This window comes from Phacochoerus africanus, chromosome 9 (genome assembly GCF_016906955.1).
Source record: "Phacochoerus africanus isolate WHEZ1 chromosome 9, ROS_Pafr_v1, whole genome shotgun sequence".
Lineage (NCBI taxonomy): Eukaryota > Metazoa > Chordata > Mammalia > Artiodactyla > Suidae > Phacochoerus > Phacochoerus africanus.
Window position 1 is genome coordinate 21,433,742 of NC_062552.1, and position 21,305 is coordinate 21,455,046.

At 39.1% G+C, this 21,305-nt stretch overlaps 5 non-coding genes across 5 annotated transcripts; 4 read left to right on the forward strand and 1 right to left on the reverse strand.

The window, feature by feature from the left end:
* Window positions 1-2,296: 2,296 nt before the first annotated feature.
* Window positions 2,297-2,378, reverse strand: TRNAS-UGA (transfer RNA serine (anticodon UGA)). Its single transcript has one exon. It is a non-coding gene; the product is annotated as a tRNA-Ser (tRNA).
* A 5,146-nt stretch (window positions 2,379-7,524) lies between these two features.
* Window positions 7,525-7,596, forward strand: TRNAQ-CUG (transfer RNA glutamine (anticodon CUG)). The gene has a single exon. It is a non-coding gene; the product is annotated as a tRNA-Gln (tRNA).
* A 3,845-nt stretch (window positions 7,597-11,441) lies between these two features.
* On the forward strand, window positions 11,442-11,523 carry TRNAS-AGA (transfer RNA serine (anticodon AGA)). The gene has a single exon. It is a non-coding gene; the product is annotated as a tRNA-Ser (tRNA).
* Window positions 11,524-18,246: 6,723 nt separating this feature from the next.
* TRNAS-AGA (transfer RNA serine (anticodon AGA)) lies at window positions 18,247-18,328 on the forward strand. The gene has a single exon. It is a non-coding gene; the product is annotated as a tRNA-Ser (tRNA).
* A 2,529-nt stretch (window positions 18,329-20,857) lies between these two features.
* TRNAM-CAU (transfer RNA methionine (anticodon CAU)) lies at window positions 20,858-20,929 on the forward strand. Its single transcript has one exon. It is a non-coding gene; the product is annotated as a tRNA-Met (tRNA).
* Window positions 20,930-21,305: the final 376 nt, after the last annotated feature.

Here is a 21,305-nt window from a genome sequence, read left to right on the forward strand (position 1 = left end):
GCACTTTCAGCCTATAACCACAGTTCTACTGCAAGCCAGAGCCTCAACCCAGTGAGCGAGGTCAGGGATCCAACCTGCAACCTTATGGTTCCTAGTCACATTAATTTCCACTGTGCCACAATGGGAACTCCAAAAGTAAAATGATTAAGATTCCATTACTTTTATGTTAGAGCTTCCCAGAGAAACAAAACCAATAGGACGTGTGAAGGAGATTTATTTTGAGGAATTGCCTCATGCTATTACGGAGGCAAGAAAGCACCAATCTACAGAGTGGGCATTAAGTTGGTGACCCAGGAAGAGCTGATGCTACAGTTCAAATCTAAAGGCTATCTATTGGCAGAATTCCCTCTTTCAAGGAAGGCCAATCTTTTATTTTAATTTTGCAATTGGATAAGACCCATCCATATTATGGAGGGCAGTGTACTTTGCTGAAAGTCCACTAATTTAAATGTTAATCTCATCCCAAAACACCTTCATAGCAACATCACAGAAACACAGAGTAACTGTTGACTTCATATCTGGGCACCATGGCCCAGAATTCTAACACAAAAAATTAATCATCACAACTCTTTACATGCTAGAAGTGTTAAAATAATGAAAGACAAACAATACCAAGCCTTATAAAGAATGTGGAGCAAACTGGATTCTCTTGCACATAAAGATGTAAATAGGTTTGATCACTTGCAAAAGTGTTTTGACATTACATACTAAATCTTTTTTTGGCCATGTCTACAGCATGGGGAAATTTCGGGGCTAGGATTGTAACATGAACCACAGCTGCCACCTGGAACCACAGCAGTGACAATGCCAGATCCACAGCCCACTGCACTACCAAGGGAACTCCTATGCGCTAAAACTTGAACATACACAATTACTATGACTCTGCAATTCCATCCAGCAGTATCTCCACCCAGCAAAAATCCCTGTTTGTATTCACTGAAAATGTATATATAAGAATAGTCACTGGGTTGCTTTGCTGTGCAACAGAAATTGACAGAACATTGTAAATCAACTGTAATAAAAAATTTAAAAAGGGAAAATATTCATGGCAGGACTATTTATAATAGTCCAAACTGGAAACAATCTAAGTGCCTTTGTAGAAGAGGTGAGCTTTAGAAATGCTTTGACATCTGGGGCTGATTTCAAAGAGTGGAGATGGTGAAAAGATGATGGTCAGAACAAGAGACAGGCATCGAGGGGCTTCTGTGACCAAGGAAGCTCAGAATATGAGTATCCAGGAGGGACGAGGACATTCCTGTATTTAGCACCCTGCTGGCATCTCTTCTGCTCCATCCTTTCCATCTCTTAGCCTTCCTCCTCCTCTTTTCCACCCCCTCCTCTTCCTCCTTCTTTTTGTTTTTCAAGTTTTCTGCTCCTACCTGGACTTTTTCTTCCCACTTTCTTCTGCTGGGAATCAAAGTACTGAGTCTCTGAATTTATTTTTTGTTTCCTGAATTGACTGTAAGGCCCAGATGAATGTTCTTGGTCACTGAATGTGCTGGAGATAGGAAGAGAAGGCTGACACTAGAGAACTTCCCCCTGGAGTCTTTAAGCTGCAAGACAAAGGCACTGAACCCAGTGAGCACTAGCAGAAAATTGTGCTACCAAATTGGTGAGCTTTCCCCTAACTGATGTTTTTCATTTTCTATTTTTAAATCCCATAAACTACACAGAACTGAGTCTGCTAACCACTGATTCTAAAAATGTGTTCCCTGTAGTACTTGTGAAAAATGACTTCATATCAACATTTAAGAAAGGTAATGGTTTAGAATCCATTTTACTGTGCAGTGTTGTGCAAGTCTATTCTCTGTTTCCTCATTTTTAAAATGGTGCTAATATTATCTACCTGATAGGGTTATATTGGTGATTAAGTGATAATGCATGTAATGCCAATTCAGTACCTGGGGCGTGTAAGGGTCCAAAAATAGTAGCTGTTAGAGTAAATATCGTTTTTATAAATCCTGAGTTCCGCAGAACAGATAGTAGCAATGAAAGCTTCTCCACCCCCAGGAGAGGATGGAATCTGACTTTGATGCTGAGAGAATCCAAGTTGGCCTGTCTTGTAATTGAGGAAAAAGAAATTGTCTTTTTCAAATAGGGATAAATGCTAGGTCCACACGTAGTAGATTCACTCCTCCAGGAAGTCAAGCCTCAGACATGAGTCTCTGGATTGAGGGGGGCTGGGAGGTGGGCAGGTTATTAGACCCCAGGGGAGCAGGTAAGGAGCAATTCAGGGTAAGCAAAGCTAGAACGCAGGTGTGTTTGATTTCGCTGGAGACCTTGGTATGGGTAAAACCGTAGTCGGCAGGATTCGAACCTGCGCGGGGGAACCCCAATGGATTTCAAGTCCATCGCCTTAACCACTCGGCCACGACTACCTGCTGCAGAAAACTTCTTGTTAACATCTTTAAAGGTACAGCGTCTGGCGTGTCATTTAATCACTATGCATCAAGACAGGGTGAAAGTTATTTGAGTACACAACTACTAGGTCTAGCAACAAAGGATTTCCTATGTCCACTCAGGGCTTCTCACACTTGAAATAAGTCGTCCACAGTAAACTGAAATTCAGTAGAGAAATATGGAGTTCAAAGACCCATTCTGAGACAAGAGACTTGAATTTCCATGCTCAAGAACTCCATACCAGAGTCACTGTCGGCGTTCCAGTTCACAGTTATTTGTTAGAAACCGGCAAAGAGAGGGAGCTTAGGGTGGTACTAGTAGCTTCAGACCTGCAAATGCTAACGGGGCTGGAAAAGGGTTGGAGGATATTTGGGGAAATCAGAACCCATGGAGTCAGTCGCGTTTGCTTTCAGCGTTAAACACAAAAAACAGAAAGATCTTCGATGGCCTTCAATTGCTTTGCCCTTCCGCTGCCTTAAAAGAACTGTTTGGAACCCGACTTGAGCCCGGGTGCAGGGTGAGAGAGGTGGGAATAGTGCAAGAGCTGAAGAAAAAAAGATGCTGCAAAGATGTCCATGCCCTCAGGAAAAGCTCATCCCTTTCCCACCTTCCCAGAGAGGAAAATCCTAGGAGCCTTACAGAATAGGGAGAAGCAACTCAGATACAGCTTGGGGACATTCTCTCTATCTCTCTTAACACACGAGGTTATAAATGCCAGGCTAAATCTACCTCTATTAACAGGATTGTTTCTGGGTTTAGGGACTTGATTCAGTGAGTGAAACACGGCAGAACCAGATTCTTTTTTCTTTGTTGTTTGAATGGCTATAGAGTTGAGTTCTGAGAATCGAAGTAGTTTGCCAAAAGCATCATCAAGTAGATTCAGAATTTCGGGTACCAGTGGGACAATGCCTTTCATGGCTGAGGCCCTCAAACTCTCTCATACCTAAAGCTCTCCCATTTCTCTTTTCGTTTAGGGCAGGCAAAGAGACAGTTGTTTCTGTAGTGGGTTGAGATGTGTCACCCAATAAGATGTGTTGAAATCCTAACTTGAGGTACCTGTGAATATGCCTTTATTTGAAAGTAGTCTTTGGCAGTGCAATCAAGTTAAGATGAGGTGACACTAGATTAGGGTGGGCCCTAAATCTGATAATAGTGCCCTTATAAACAGAGGGACATTTGAGACACAGAAAAACAGTCACCCAGGGACAAAAGCCATGTGAGAGGGAGGTGGAGATTGGAATGATGCATCTGCAAACCTAGGAACTACAAGAATTTCCAGCAACCATCAGAAGCTAGGAGAGAGCCTTGAAATAGATTGTCCTTCAGATACTAAAACCAAAATTGTGGACACCTTGACTTTGGATTTCTGGCCTCTGGAACTGTGAGAGAATAAATTACTGTTATTTTAAGCCATGGTAATTTGTTAAAACAGCCCTAGGAAGCTAACACAGCTCCCTTCCCCTTATGCTTAAAACAAGATCCTTCTTTGCACTTTAGCACTTCTAAATTCCACTGGGGAGGCTCATGCAAATGGTTACTCCTTTCCATAAATGTGGTAAACTCATTTTGGAGAAAACTCTCCTAGGGAGGCAATGCAAACTAAAGGAAACCATTTATGTGCAAAGATTTTTATGATACTTTTAGTTATAACAATAAAATAATTAAACATTTCCACAATGGGGAGGATATGATTATATAACTTGGGTTATATATATACCTGGAAGAATATTGCCAAGCCATTAAAAACAATATTACGGAAGAGGTTGTGAATAGCTTAGGGAGGAAGCACAAAATATAATGCTAAATGAAGAGTAGAATTTTAAAAAGCATGTGCCATATGACCTCAATTATGTAAAAATTTTGCGTTATAAATATATAGGGGTGGGAGAAAATACACCAAAATATCACTAATACGGTTTCTGGGTTGTATGGTTGTGGGGTTTTTTTGTTTGTTTGTTTTTGTTTTTGTTTTTTTCTTTGCTTTTCTAGGATGGAAAGCTGGCATCATTACTTAAGTTTTAAAAAGGAAGACTCAGAAATAGTGATTTTATTGCTGGAACAAGAAAAATGTAGTCTCTAGATACGAGACTTTGATATTACTCAGTAATCAAGCATCCGATTCTAATGGTCATTTTCCAAAGACACTGCTGTTTACTCTGGTGATGAAACCTAGGACTTTATCTTTGTTTACTTATGACCCTTGTAAGTTAACAATAAAAGCAATTAAAAGAGATGTAACCCCAAAATGATGAAAAGAGCAGGAAAGCAAATGACAGATGGTAAGAAACATTGTTTCCTTCCCAAATTTCAATAGCCTGATGCAGGTGAGATTTATTCCTTACTCATGTAAGAGTCTATTGTAGATTTTTGAGTCAGCAAAGAAAAGGGAGCCCATTTTTGCCGTATTCAGGGACCCAAGCTTCTTCCATTTTAAGGATCTGCTATCTCCCAAGGCTTGAGAAAATCCGTACTTCTTAGAAGTCTGGAGGGAAACATGTTACTTGCATTCATAATCTGTTTATTATGACTAATCACATGGCTATACTGAGATGTAAGTTGTCTGGTGGATACAGACCATAGCTAGATAACTTATTCCCATAGACAGCTCTGTGCTATAGAAGGTGGAACATGAATTTAGGTGAATACTACAATTATTAACAACATTTTGGGAGATAGAAAGGAGTTAGATAAATAGTAATCAAATTAATAGAGTGAATAAAGCTGAAACCTTGCTGTCTGCAAGGTGGAAAGCTAACAATTATAAAATTATCAAAGTTATTAACATCTATAAAGGATATTACAGATACTTGGAAAGGCTAATAGGAATTGAAAAAAACATGTAACTTTAGGCTTATTAGTCTGAATTGCCCTTCCCTCTCAGAGGTCAAAGATAAGACTTTAATTTTAGGGCTAAAATGCTCCAGACAGAGATGTTCTTAACTTAGAGAGACTAGGCACAGCCAAAGGTGGAGGCGAAGGGCTATATTGAATGTTGGTGGCTTGAGCAAAAGGCTCTATTGGCTCCACCTCCAGGTCCCTTTCTATATTTGTTTCAGAAAGCACAGACAGCTAAGCTTACACAACTTCTGATCTCAAACATTTAGAAGGTTAAAGGATTACTCTTTGAGAAAACTGTTATGGGAAAACTGAGCCGGCCACAGATATGGACATATCAGGAGTCCTGATTGCAAGGGCTTGTCATATACAATCATTCTAAAATGGGTCCATCTATTGGTATATCGGGCTCATAGTATCAATTAGGTTTTGGGGTCTACCTTTTAAATAGGTTTGAATTGCTAAGGGCCACCAAAAATCTGAGGAAAGATATGTAGCAAAGCAAACAAATGGAAAGAAGAAAGTGTGATGGAAATAGAGACCAGTAGGTAACAGAAGGGAAAAAAATCCCTACTTTAATTCTTATTTCTCAGAGAAATGAGAGCATTTCACTCCTATGAGACAGTAAGAGGATGGTATTATTTTTGAAAAAGCATCAAGAAAACAAGCATTCTTGAAATTTTTAAAAATGTGATGATAGGGAAAAAAATCAATAGAAAGGTTGGAAGACAGTGTTGGAAATTTTTTTCATGAAAAGGAACAGAAAAGACAGATGGAAAGTAGGAGAAAAGAAAATTTAAAAATCATTCTGGTTAAGTCCAACAACGTCTGTCAGGAAATGACAACAGAGAAAATAAAGGGGTGACAATTATTCATAAATGTGAACAAAATTCTCCAAACCGAAAAGATCCACCTACTGCTCCACACAATGAACTAAAAAGACCAAGAATTTACCTCTGTCTACTTAAGAATGGCATTTAACTTCATCGCCACAGAGATATCTAGAAGACAAAAGACTAACGCTCACCAAATTCTAAAATGATTTCAACTCGAGAAATCTCTATCTGACCAAACTGAATCATTTATGAAGTTAGAATAAATATCTTTTCAGAAATGCATTATATTTGGGGTGCGTGTGTGTGTTGGGGGGGGGGTAACCAGGGAACAGAAACCTCATGAGAATTTAAATCTGGGTGTCTCTAATGCCAGGAAATCAGAACCCAGGAGTTGGGATGGCCTTCTGGCAGCAGGCAAGTCTGGCAGGATTTGGAGTCCTGGAGGAGACACGTGCTGCTGCCAGGAGATGTTACAGGAGGCAGGGAAGTAGTTAAGGTGCAGCCTATTCAAGCTGGAAGTAGTTCCTTCTATCTATCAGCCGTCTTTATGCAACACAAATTGACTTGACCGAATACCGGTACTTCTCCAGGGCTCTTGTTGGGAAGGTTCAAACTTAAACATATGCGAGTCTTTGAAGACATTTGCTTTTCTCCTCAAGCCTTCTGGTTGACAATCTGGATCCTTCCATCTCCTGCCATTTCCCCACCCTGCTGGGGCGGCAATGAACAGTCCTGGGCACGTCACGTCCCCAGCTTGACGTCAGGAAAACATTACTGTTGAGGAGTTTGGGAGAAGCTCGAGGTTGCTGCCCCGTAAAAGCAGCTGGCCACACAGCTTTCTCAGTGAGAATCAAGTTACAAAGCTCTGTTTGAAAACATTCACCCTGTTTATCGTGCTTTACCCTTTGGTCTCCACAAGGTGGAAGCTTTCCGAGAAGCAGAAGGCATCTCTTGGCGCACTGCTTTTCCCACCCCGCGCAACGCTCCACAGGGCCGGGGCCGATTGGCCCACCACATCAAATAAAGTCATCCGCAATTTAGAGGTCAAGAAATAAAACTTCCAAGAGCGTCCCTTGGGTTCGAAGAAGAGAATTCCGGACACACACTCCGGAAGCGGCGCGTCTTGGAGTTCCTCCGGCAAAGCTAGAGGGAGCGCGGTTTGGAGGATCTGTGTTGAAGCCTCCAGCCTCGTGGTCTGGGCAGCCTCGAGTGCGGCCGAGCCGAGAGGCGTCCGCGAGCTGCAGAAAAGGTAGAGGGACTCTAAAGAGCCCTGATCCACTTATCCCTAGAAACCGATTTGCTCTTAGGTTTTGCGCAGGAAAAAGGACGTTTTGTTATGGAGGCAAACAACGAAAACAGGGATGCAAATGTCGGCGTCTCTAAAGGCTTCTTGGGCTCAGATATGAAGATATATCCTAACAGGGAGGAGCGGTAGCACAATCACGGACAGCGGGGTTCCATGGTGTAATGGTTAGCACTCTGGACTCTGAATCCAGCGATCCGAGTTCAAATCTCGGTGGAACCTGGAGCTTTTTCCTTTCTTTTTCCTTCTTTTATTTTGAATAAATTTACTTTTCCAGTTTCCCTTTTAGGGATGGTCGGCAAGGAATCCGCGATTCACATGTCACCTTTTCTTTATAAACTTTAATATATCCATATATTAAAATATGGATATTTGTCATAAATAATACATACTTTTTTCCTTGTTAAAGTTTAAAACGGCAAAGTACATTCTGCTTTTAAATTATCTTGACCAGATGGCAAGAATTTTCAAATAGAATTTTAAAGACTCAAAGCCAAAATAGAAAATAGTTTTGAAAGTTATTTAAATATATTCTAGAGTGAAGAATTAAGATAGTCACATTCTTATTATTTCTCACCGCACTGTAATGAAAATATTTGTAAATATTTATTGAGAATAAAAGTGTATGATATTCTGTCTAGTGCTGTTAGCACTGTCTCATTATATTAATTTCCTTATATAAATCAATTCAATTGTATGAATTATAAATATTACATAAATACATATAAATTAATATTTCCACAACTTATTAATAATGAAGCCCTTGAAATAGTGAAAATATGTTCACATTTTAACTGATTCTTAGTATTTCAACATGTAAAGCACATTAAGGAGATTTTTGACTCTATGCTTAATAGCTGGAATTCTTATTCTTGTTCTAAATATTCATCTATTTTTTCTTAGCTGAATTTTCAGTTACCAAGAGATATTGAGGAATCTGAAAAAGCAAATTGCTAAAATGAAGGGGAAAATGCCCACCTACCCACACCTTCTTTTTTTCTTTGGTGTATTCCTGTAGTTGCTAATACTTCAGACTAACTGATACTGTGTCTTCTGAAGACAATTGCCTGATTATAATCTTATTTTCAGAAATCTTAACCAACCAGAAATCTTAACTCCTCAGGAATTTGGGAAAAGGGCATATTCTCATTTCTACCAATGATAAAATTTGTGCAAACCTTGCATGGAGGCTATTATTAGAAAATGCTTCCTGCAGATATATAATCTTGGGGCCCCAAAACCCTTTGTTATAGGTACACAGTTTCTCACCTTCCATGAGTATGTTTATTTTACAAAGTCATGAAATCTTGACTTTGGTGCAAAGAACATCAGTTGGCACCAATTCCTAATAAGGATGTCCATAGCATTATTTTAAAATATAGAACACCATAGTAAAACTTTTACTAATTCAACTCCAGTACCTGAACTCAAAAAATAGAGAAATAACCTAACTTAATGTCAACAAATGCCATAGGCAGTGGAGTCCTCACAGAGCTACCTCCTGCTTCTATTAGTACAGAGGGATCAGCATAGTAGGACAGGAAAAAGAGACACTTTGGGACTGAAATCTTACTCTGCGAATATCTAGCTATGTAATTTTTGAGATATTTAACTACTCTGTACCTTGGTTTCTTTATATGTAAAATAAAGAAAGGAAGGCCATTTTTACTATATTTTTACTGTGTTTTTACCATGGTAAGCCCTAAAGAATACACTCCACAAATACTAGAGCTCTCTTTTCCCCTTTCCCTTTTCCTTTCCTTTCCTTTCTTTCCTTTCCTTTTCTTTACTCCTCCCCCTCCTCATCCTCCTGCTTCAGAAAGAATAGGACCTGAGAATTAGAAGGGGGCATTTCACCTATTTGGATAAACTTAAATACAATGATTCTTCCTTCCCACAAATATTCTACCTGCCAGCAGAAGCAGCCCATCTTCTATCCAAAAACACTACCCTATCCTCACTTAAAGGCCAGGTAAAGCTCTCACTTGAAGCAGTTACCCTGTAAGGAGAAATTAAGTTTTCTCAAGACCCACCCACATCGCTTCTCATTGCCTGCAGGACTCAAGGGATGAGTATATATTGCATTTTTATACACTGAAAGAATTGCAAGATCATGCTATTTCATATCCAAAGAAACCAGAGTAATATGTGTGGTAGTGCTAGATCAGGAAAAAAGAAGCACAGTGTTGAACTGGGTCAAATTAATCTCATATGGGTACACTTAATGGAGATTCCAGATTTGGTTTGTTAGAACAGCTGGGAATTAGTCTAACAGTGTGCTTGGTATAAGGTGGAGAAAGACTCCCAATGTCCTAAAAGACATAGGAAACTTGCAATGAATTTATCGTATGTGATGCTTCTTCATCCTTCCCCTACTATCTCCCTGGAGGGGTCAAAGGACACTTCCTTCACAAAATACCCTGAGAAACAGATTGTTGAGGGGGTTGCCAGCCTCTTTGGGAAGCTCTTTAGAAACTATCCTCTCTAGAAAGGTTCAATAGTAGATACGTCCCTAATTTCTTTGTTTTAAGATGTATTTATCTTTTGATCCCCTTCCTCCATTTCTTCTACTTCCCATGACCCCTCTTCTGGTATCCACTCATCTGTTCTCAGTATCCATAAGCTTGGTTTGTTTTGTTTGTTTTTGTTTAATTCCACACATTTGTCCACATATTTGCCTTTCTCTGTCTGGCTTATTTCACTTAGCATCACGCCCTCAAGGTCTATCCATGTTGTCATAGATGTCAAGATTTCATTCTTTTTTATGCATACATATATACAGAATTTTATATAGAATGGAATATATATACACCACTACCTGTTTTTCCATTCGTCAATGGACAGTTAGGTTGTTTTCTATTCCTTTTTTTTTTTTGTCTTTTTAGGGCTTCACCAGAGGCATATGGAAGTTCCCAGGCTAGGGGTCGAATTGGAGCTGCAGCTGCTGGCCTATGTATGCCACAGCCAAAACAACGCCACATTGGAGCTGCTTCTGTGCCCTACATACACCATGGCTCACAGCAATGCCAGATCCTTAACCCACTGAGCTTGGCCAGGGATGGAACACAAGTCCTCATGGATACTAGTCGTGTTCATTACCACTGATCCACTACAGGAACGCTCTCCTTCTCCTCCTCCTTCTTATTTTTCTTCTTCTTGAGGTTGTTTTCATAACTTGGTTGTTGTAAGTAGTGCTGCAGTGAACAAGGAGGTACACATATTCTTTTCAAGTTAATGTTTTTATTTTCTTTGGATAAATATCCAAAATTGAAATTGCTGGATCATATGGTAGTTCTCTTTTAAATTTTTTGAGCAACCTCCATACCATTTTCCATTAGTGGCTGCACTAATTTACATTTCTACCAACAGTGGACAAGAGGTCTCTTTTCTCCCTATTCTTGCCAACACTTGTTATTTCTTGTCTTTTTGTGTAATAGCTAGTCTAACAGGTGTGAGATATCTCCCTGTGGTTTCGATTTGTATTTGTCTGCTGATTAATGATGTTAAGTATCTTCTCATGTACTTGTTGGCCATATGTTTGTCTTCTTTGGAAAAAAATTTATTCAGATCTACTTGTTTTAAAATTGAGTTGTCTTCTTGCCTTTGAGTTGTGTGAGTCCTTTATATATTTTTGATATTAACCCCTTATCAGATATATGATTTGCAAATATGTTCTCTCATTCCAATGGTTTAATGTCTTACATTCAAGTCTTTAATTTATCTTGAGCTCCTTGACATGAGTCTTGATGATTTTTTGGATTTGACACCAAAAGTAAAAGTAACAAAAAATAAACAAGTGAGACTACATCAAATTAAAAACCTCCCTCACTGCAAAGCAAACAATAAAAACCTTACTCCCTTTCCATCAGACCAACAGAATAAGGAGTCCTTCCAGTTTGAGAAGTGTTACTAACCAATTTGCCACAACATAATATTTGTCTAAATGATGCCAAAGAATGAAAAACTTTATGTAACACAAATGTACTTTCTGGGAGAAAAATGCGACATTTTGAAGAGAGCCGAAGTTCCCTAGGGCTATTTACACTCAGGTCGGACCCAGTTGCTGTGTAGTCGTGGCCGAGTGGTTAAGGCGATGGACTAGAAATCCATTGGGGTCTCCCCGCGCAGGTTCGAATCCTGCCGACTACGGTGCCCTCCCCTTAGGGGCAAACCCTATTGAAGCATAGCCAGTTTGGGAAGAATGCTGTTACCCTCAAGGAAGAAACTGGATTGTTCTCCAACCTGGCTCTTTAGTTACCAGGATGAATATCCATGAAATAATTAATCAATGGAGATACTGTTTTAATTAATTCAGTTAATTTGTCCACTGCCTAAGGAGAGCCCAGGCTCTGGCAATGCCTTCCTGTTTCCTGCAATCAAAACCCTACTTAGAAGGCAGATTTTCCCATAGAAAGAACTTGGCAGGAGTATTTCATCTCCAAAGAATCACCCTTTCTTTGGAATCAGGGCTCTTTCCCAATCATGTACATCTTAAGTCCATGTAGAAAAGGAAACCCCAAGAACTCTTGGATCAAATACAAGTGAAAGTCAAGACTCACTGCTAATTTGGCCACTTACAAATTCAAACTGGGTATTAATAAACAAACCACTATACAACCAAAGATATTAATTAAGCCTTTTGGGGGGAAGCAAGTAAAACTGTCTACAATGTTATGCCAGACTGACTTGTCCTAGGGTTCAGGATGGTGGTAAAGAGAAAGGGAATAAACACAAGGTGAGATTCTGACTCATTCTGGGCTCAGAGTTCAGATGCATAATCCTACTGTATGATTAGTATGTATGGGTTAATGTATTAAAGTGGTAAACGAATGTTAACTACAGTTGAGGGGCTTTCTAGGAAATTCCTAGGAAAATTTGGTTATCACTGCCTTGGCAACTTAGGGGAACTGGTCCTCACCTCGCTGTGGAGATCTGCACAGTTGCCATACTTTAGTGTCATCCTTCACCCCAGGATGTGTCTAATAATTGCTCTTAAACAAAGAGCTTTCCTGAATTGTTGATTAAATACTAGATCACTTCCTCTTTGATGTGCATCTTCAGAGGCATGAAGTACAATAAAAAGTCACCGAGTTTCTTTATCTACTAAGACCTGGGCTTCCAGAGGACAAACTGGAGCTTTGCAGACTCATCATCTCTCATCTCTCCCTCTCTCACATTCAGCACGTGAGTTGCTTTGACTCTAAGAAACTAATAGAATTGTAGAATGTCAAAGCAAATGAAATGTTAAAACCCTTCTGTGGAAACAATTCCTAACTTTAGTGTTTAGGGAAGTGACTCACATGACATCAATGTATGGGGTTTAAAAATGAAAATGTATTCAAAAAGATACCTTAGAGAAGAGTGGTGATAGTGTAAGCCGGAGTTCCTCTCATTCTGGATGAGTATGAAGTTCCAATTTTGGGGGCGGAATAGAGATTCTGAGCCAGGACTGACAATTACACAGAATCTTTGTAGAGTACCAGTGTGGGATCTGGTTTCTGAATAATGTCATTAGGATTCTAGAAGGAGTTCTCACTTTACTTTTAAATTGCTGAAATTTCCTAGCGACAAGGAAATTAAAGCATCAGTACATTTGAGCATCTTGCACTTGAGCACCAGTATCTTTCCAATAGAAACACATGTGAGCTACTGATATAATTTAAAATTACCTAATAGCCATATTAAAAATTAAAAAGACCAGCATAATTCATTTTAATAATAAACTTTATTTAACCCAACATATCCAAAATATCTTTTCTGCATGTAAGCAATTCCCAAAAGTTGACAGTGTGATATTTTTGTGGGGTTTTTTTAATGCAAAAATCTTCTAAGTCTGGTTTGCATTTTGCACTTAGCGCTCATTCCAAGTAGGAGGAAGAGCTCGATATTCACAAGTTCATCCTTCATTCCCCTGCTCTGTGCCCCTCGTGGTGTCTTTACCATAACATTGTTAAGAACATGCAGCAAGAATTTATATTTGTTCTGTATCTCATATGAAACTACTTCTGTAATTATCATTCATTCTGCCTGCTAGTAATGTGTGTTTTTGAACAAATGAACTAAGTCCTACCTTCATTCTCAAAGCCCAGGTAATCACTTATTAAGTCAATTTAAATGATATAAACTAATGTAGTAGAAACTAACCCCATTTATGAATCTAACTTGTGTGTGTCCTTTAAATAGTATGTTTTCTTTAGAGTGTCCTTTCATGTCTTTTTTTCCCTTGGCACCATTTGAAGGTGTCAGTAAAGTGGATGTTCAATTAATCTACCATTTCTTATATATTTTATGAATCCTTGATATTTCCTTTGTTACATCTGCTAGTCTTTCAGAAGCAACAGAACATCCTAAATTGAATGCTATTTATGACATATCTGTGACTTTCAAATGGAAAGTGCCACCTCTACACGGACATTGCCGTAAACACTCAGGGAAAACACAAAATTCAGAATATTCCTTAAGACTTAAGAAAAAGAAATGCTGTCTAGCATCTGTCTCCCTTTTGCATGCTTCCTTCTTCAACAAGAAAGAAAGAATATGGAGTTCTCTTGTACAGTGGGGTAAGCATCCCGTGTTGTCACTGCAGCAACTTAGGTTGCTGCTGTGGCATGGGTTTAATCCTAACCCTGGGAACTTCCATGTGCCGTAGGTGCAGACATCTGCGCATGTGCACACGCACACATGCGCGCACACACACAATTAGTTAAATAAACTTGTTTAAGATCATTAGCCCTTAAAAAAAAAGAAAAAGAAAGGAAGAACAGAAGAAAAGGAGACTATCACACATCAAGGGCTTCTTCTCAGGGGAGGTCTTAGAGTAAGGATTGAAACTGACATTCTTTTCACTCCGGTTAAAAAAGAACAAGATTCCATTCCACTATGTTGGACCTGCTTGTGATCCATTCTAGTGTCCCAAATGTGAACTGTGAGAAGCTCACACCCATGAACCTTCTCAAAGGAAAGAGAAACTCCAAGAACTGGTTTGATTGGTATCTTAGCTTCAGGCTATATATTGTCAGGCTGTATATTGTCCTTCTAATTATTTATAAAATTGAGGTTTACAACTGATGTCACTTCTTCAGCAACTTTGTGCTTAATTACAGTTTAATAATGGTTAAGCAATAAGCTTTAACCAATACAGTTAAAACTAATTTTTTTTTTAACATAAAGGAGGCTCTTCAATGAAGAGGGGTCTCAGTCTAGTGTCTATGTTCTCCAACAATATTTTTGAACTCCCTGACATGTGTTGACCAAAAAAATACGACCTGAAAGTTGAGAGTTAAGTTTGATTTGGGGTAAAAATAGGACTTAAGCCCGGGGGGACAGCATCTCAGATAGCCCCAAGAAACCACTCCCAGGAGGCCAGGGGGTAGCTAGGATATATGAGTTTTTACGACAAAGGGAAGGTAGTAGGAACAAAAGGTTTGCAGATAACCAGATTTACAGAAAAAGACTTCTAGAAAACCAGCTTCTACGGAAAGATGTAAGGGTGTGGGCTTACTGGAATCCCTCCTTTGATATCACCTCAGCTGTGGGCCAGTTTGTTTCTTTCCTGAGTTCCCTTAGGGCTCACTGGCCCAGCCTTGGAAGTGGGTGTCCTCACAGATGACATCTTCTGTTTTGTCCACTAACTGCAGCCCAGGAGGCAGTGTTTCAGGGAGATCCAAAATACTGCCCCGGAGAGGAAAGGGGGAATATCAAGATATAAGTAAAAAAGGTGAAGTAGGAGGTGCCTGCAGCCATGCACCCATTTTACAGAAGTCTGCTGCTGGCCTCGTGAAGGTTACTACTAGTCATAGACACTGGTCATCATTGATGGATTTTAGTGTGTTTCTAGATATGAGGAGATACGGGAATTGGGCTCATAAAATCTTCCACAAATATCTATCTGAAGACTTGTTCTTCCAGTTTTCCCAGAGCACAGAGAGCCTCACTCCTGGTCTCCACCCTGAGCTCCACTCAGGGGGCGCTGCAGGTTGGGAGCTGCAGTGGCTCATGTTTTACTCCATGTAGAGGCTGGTGGCAAGTGCCAAACCTCAGTTCACACATGGTTTCTACAATTGTTAGTTTCGTGTCAGAACCATCTCTCTGTGAGAGGATGAATATGTTTTGTTTTACATACTGTAGGATTTTGAGCCAATAAATAATTTGAGTCTGTCTTAATAACTTCATGACCATTGCAGAAGAAGAAGAAGGATTTGCTAGTTCTATTTTGTTGTTTGGGGAAACATGTAAAATGACTATAAAAAGATATATGGGTTCTAAACAAATTCCTTCTAACAGTTGTAATAGATTTGTTGGACATAAACCCAGCATCTGCCTTCCTAATGACAAAATCATATTCAACCCTATACCAAGCAATAAAGTGCTATTGGAAATCACTATGCTCACTGTTTTGCACATGTGTATTCCTGATGTTCACAGACCCAAACCAACACATGTCCACCTAAAGTGAATGACTTTTAAAAAGTCTTGCCTGACCTGCGTTGCTAGGGGTATTGACAAAAGTTTTCTTTTTCTTTTATATTTCACTATCAATTGCTTCTGAGAACAAATAGGTACTACTTTAAGGATCTAGTTCTTCAAGTTACCTCTTGTATATAGAAACTCATGGACCAGTACTCACTTCCAATCCGCACCTTCAAGTCCCATTCACCTAAAACTTACAGATTTCAATTTTACTTGTTCTTTCCCCTTTATCTCTGCCATTATGCTGTCAGTCTTTAGCAGTGTCTTCAGACTCTCCCTGTGTGGGCTGTATTTATTTGCATGTTTATGGAGTAGCCCATTCAGAGGACACTAATCTCAAGGGTAAGAGTCATGCTCTTTGCCTTATTAACTTTGTATTTTTATGCCCCAGTCAACATGTTAATTCCATTCAGAAATGGAATTTGATCATATCATGAATCATATGAAAGAGAGATAGCTCTCAGCCTACAGCCATACCTCCGTGAACATACCTGATCTTGTCTGATATCACTCAGCATTTAACATCTGCATTTGGGAAGTTTCAGACAGCTTCACCATGTTTCCTTGGGAAGGAAAATGAGGTCAAAAGGAAATACATTCATTTAAAAGAGCATCAAAAAGAACAACATGCTCAAGAATAAATTGAACAAAAAAAGTGCAAAATTACAAAGCTATGCTCTGAAAACTACAAAACATTACTGAAATGAATGGACATCTAAATAAAGAGGATGATAGCTCATGTTCATGGAGTGGATCTTACCATTGTGAAGATGGCAATTTTCCTCCAAATTGATCTACAGTTTCAATGCAATTCTCTTCAAAACCCCAGCTGATTTCTTTGCGGAAATTGATGAGTTGATTCTAAAATTCACATAGAATTCCAGGAGACCCAGAATATCCAGAACAATCTTGAAAAGAGAAAAAAAAGTAAGACGACCCATATTTCCCAATTTCAAAACTAACTACAAAGTGATGATAATCAAGACAGTGTTGTACAAGTGTAAGGATAAGCATATAGGTGAATGGGATGGAACTGAGAACCCAGAAATCAGCCAGACACCTGTGGTCAACCAATTTTTGAGAAGGATGCCAAGACCACTTAGTGGGAAAAGAATAGTCTTTTCAACAAATGTTGCCTGGAAAAGCTATTTCACTACTATTTTTTAATGTAACTAAAAACTATTAAAAATGAATTTAGATCCTTACCTTACACAATTTACATCAATTAACTCAAAATGAATTAAAGACATAACATAAAAACAAATATTATAAAACTCTCAGAAGAAAACATAAAAGTAAATCTTCATGACCTCAGATTTGGCAATAGATTCTAAGAGAGGACAGCAAAAGCACTAACAAGAAAAAATAATTGACAAATTAGACTTTCTTAAAATTAAAACCTTTTGTGCTTCAAAAGACACTGTCAAGAAAGTGAAAAGACAACACAAAAAATGGAAGCAAATATTTAAAGTCACATATCTGATAAGGGGCCTGTATCTAGATTATGTAAAGAACTCTTACAACTCAAGAAAAATAAAGTAACCCACTTTAAAAGTGGGTAAAGGACATGAACAGACATTTCTACAAGAAAGATACGCAAATGGCCAATAAGCCCATGAAAGAAACTGATATTACTAGTCTTCTGGAAAATGCAAGTTAAAACCACAATGAGATACCACTTTACACCCTCTAGGATGGCTTGAATGAAAATGGCATATAATAGCAAATGTTAGGGATGCTATGGAGAAATCAGAACCATCATATATTGCTGGTGGGAAGGTGCATTCAAGTTGGATATCAGTTTAGCCATTCCTGGAACAATTAAACATAGAGTTATCATATGACTCAGCAATTTCACTCCTAGGTATACAAACCAGATAAAGAAAAAAATACATAAATAAGTAATAATAATAGTAAAACTCAAGTTATTTTGAAGTATTTGTAGTGAAAACAAAAATCTCTCTTCAATACATATGCTCAGCTATTTAATTTCTATCCATAGTAGCAAACTGAAACCAGGTTTTGTATAATCTTCCAGAATTAAAATAGATACATGAGCTTAAGTTCTGTTTTTTTAAAAAAATCGTTGCTGTTACATTTAATTCAGAAGTGAATGTTCCCTTTTGTGGGATGTATCCCATGGATCTCCACCAGAGGCTGAGAGAGCAGAAGCTTATCTTATTCCAACAACCCATCAAATAAGAAGTCTTTCCAGTTCTGAGGATAAAGAGTTACTTGGCACTATGGAGCAACAGCATGATAGTCACTAGAATGACATTGAAAAATAGGAAACAACGACTGCAAATACATGTTCTAACACATGATTCAATCTTTCCAATACATAATTTGGTTTTGTGAAGACTAAGCACAGCTATTTACTTTTATAGGGAGCTACTTCATTGTGTAGTCGTGGCCGAGTGGTTAAGGCGATGGACTAGAAATCCATTGGGGTCTCCCCGCGCAGGTTCGAATCCTGCCGACTACGTGGTCTTGTGTGCGAGTTTGTCAAAGTTAACTGTGAGTTGGCTATTCATTTCCAGTAGGTTTGGCCTAATATACATCCTTTTCCCCCAAGAAGAGTCCTAGCTTCACAGATATCTTGGTGTTTTCCAATATCAAAATCCTACGTGCTTCTCCATGCAATTGTTACCTTTTCAGAGATTTCTTTTCTCATATTTAACTGTATGTCTCAACACATTCATATTTTCATCTGTCTGAGTGAAGTCAATCTACAACTCCATGCTTGCTTCACACTAATCTGCCCTGTTTATAGGGTAAATAAAGTGCCAGAAATAAATGCTATCTGAAGACTGTAAAAAATATTTTGCCTCCATGTGACTGGAAAACTGTCTACCAAAAAGAAGTACTCAGCTGATATAAAGTTTATTTTCCTTGCCTATTGAGAAGTTTAACATTTATAGTAAAGACAATAATCATGGTATGAAGCTCAAATGATAATTGAGGTTATACTTGATGAATAAAATCTATCTTATATCCAGGTGCTCTAGCAATTCAGTTTCTCTCCACAATAAAATAAATTTTTGTATAACCTTTCAGACTCATATGTGTGTATAATAATCAGTCCACTCTTTTTTTCTAAATGAATGGTAGCAAACTTAAGTCAAGTGATAGTCCTGATTATTTCTTTACCTTAAAAATACATTCTGACCCATACAAAATTTGCCCAAGTAATTTTTTGACAACAGTACAAAGAAATTCATTGGAAGAGGGATAGCCTTTTCAACAAACGGGGCTAGAGCAATTGAACATCCACAGGCAAAAACAAAAACCCACATTAACCTAAACCTCATCCCATAGAAAAACATTAACTTAAGTCACAAACTGAAAAGTAAAATGTAAAACTATAAAACTTTTTAGGGAATAACTTAGGAGAAGAACTTCAGGATCTTAGTCCTTAGACTTGATACCAAAGGCCAATCCTTAACAGGAAAATAGATCAATTGAACCTCATCGAAATAAAAAACAAAACAAAACAAAGCACTTTTATTCTTCAAAAATACACTATTAAGAGGTTAAAAAAAAAAAACCCTACAGATTGAGAGGAAACATTTTCAAACTGCATATTTGACAAAGAACAGTATCTAGAAAATGTACAAGAATTCTCAAAACACAACAGATTAAAAAAAATCTATTCAGAGCACGTATAAAAGTCATGAAGAGACCTTTCATTAATGAGGATACACAGATGGCAAATCAGCCCATGACTAGGAACACGTACAGGGAATTTGGCTCCGTTTTACACAATTGACTCTAGCAATGACAAAATCCCCCATCATTAACTACCTTACAGCTTTCCCACACACCCTTTTCCAGGTCTTGGCTCCAACCTTTCCATTCCCTAGAAAGTGACATTAATGCACAGGTGCATAGGCCCAGCAAACCTCTTCTGGAAGGAGGCAACCGAGTTTTGCTAATGCTGGAGGCAGTGGATACAGACGTACAAGCGATGACCCCTGTAACATTCTGCCTTGGGCTGTCAACACTAGGTCTGCAGCTTCTGTGGCAGAGAATAGGGAAAAGAACAGCAACTCCGAGAATCTACTGGAGAAGGCAAACGACCTGCAGAATTCAGAAGAGAAATTTTCATTCAAAAAAAGAATGAAGGACAACTCAAAGGGGAAACCAGCGAGCATCTTCCGAGGTTTGACTTCTTGCCGCTACAAACCACGCCTGCCTCAGGGGAAACTTGCGACAAAATCCTCATCTCAGGAAAGGGTTTTATCAGCGCTCTTGGGAGCTGTCATTTCCAGTTCCGGGCCTGGCAATCTGTGGAGTCGCTAGGGCCTTCTATATTAATTCCTAAGAGTCTCGGTTTCCGAGCAAAGAGACCACGTTCAAGGGAACCTGCGGCGTGACCCCACCTGTGGTAGCGGAGAACGGAGCATAGATGACTCCTGGTCGAGGGGAGGAGGGGAGGAATCGCAATCGGCTCTGAACCCCGCAAGAAGGGGGACTTGGAGAAAAGGAGGTTACTTTGGAGTCTCCAATAAGCGAGAACAGCAGAGCAAATAAAACCCTCTCAGATACAGGAGGAGGGGAGTAACTAAAGCTGAAACAGAGAAATTGAACCACTGAAAACATCGGAATGCATGCCTGGGAAGAGAGAACAGAAGAAAGGTAGTTGGTTCCGGGACCCAGAAGAAATCGTGAGGAAAGGTGAGGAAGAAGGTGACTCGAAAGGTTTTAAAAGGCTTTGCTGGACTCCTGTTCTGGAAAGCCGACACTCTAGCTGTCATTGATACCTACCTACCTGTCATAATTCCCAACCCACAGGAAAGGATTGGCATCCTCTGGAAGAAAGTGTTGAAAATTTGTGAACTGCAAGCTAGAGGTTGTGTGGCATGAACATTTTGAGAATGGCATGTACTGTAAGGGTGGGAAAGAAAGTAAAGAGCACAGAGGAGACGGATGAAGAATGAAGATGACAGCCTTAAGGTATTGGGGAAGTGGATAAAAATCAAGATTGAAAAGTATCCCTTTTTACTGCATGGTGAGCAGAGTGGCGCAGCGGAAGCGTGCTGGGCCCATAACCCAGAGGTCGATGGATCGAAACCATCCTCTGCTAGAGTTGCTTCTTTTTCTTCACTTGCTAAAACACCTACAAAGTAGAAATGATAGTCAAAAGAAAGCCATCTCTCTCGTCTGTCTTTCTGGGGCAGGATTATTTCTTTTTTGATCCAGCTTCATTCAAAACTCACAGAATAATGGAAAACATTACCCAGTCTTATTCGTCTTCCACCTCAACAGTCTATTTCATCGATGCTTACTTGGCTCTCACTTCGAAGTGCTCAAAAAATGTGTTGAAGAGAAGAAACCGGACAGTGAACAAGATTTACGACTGGAGAAGTGTCCTGGTAAGGGGGAAACACTCCTGTCAAGTTTTTTCTTTAGGGAAGATTGCTTTCTAAGCAAGGTTTTGATTGCAGGAAACAGGAAGACAT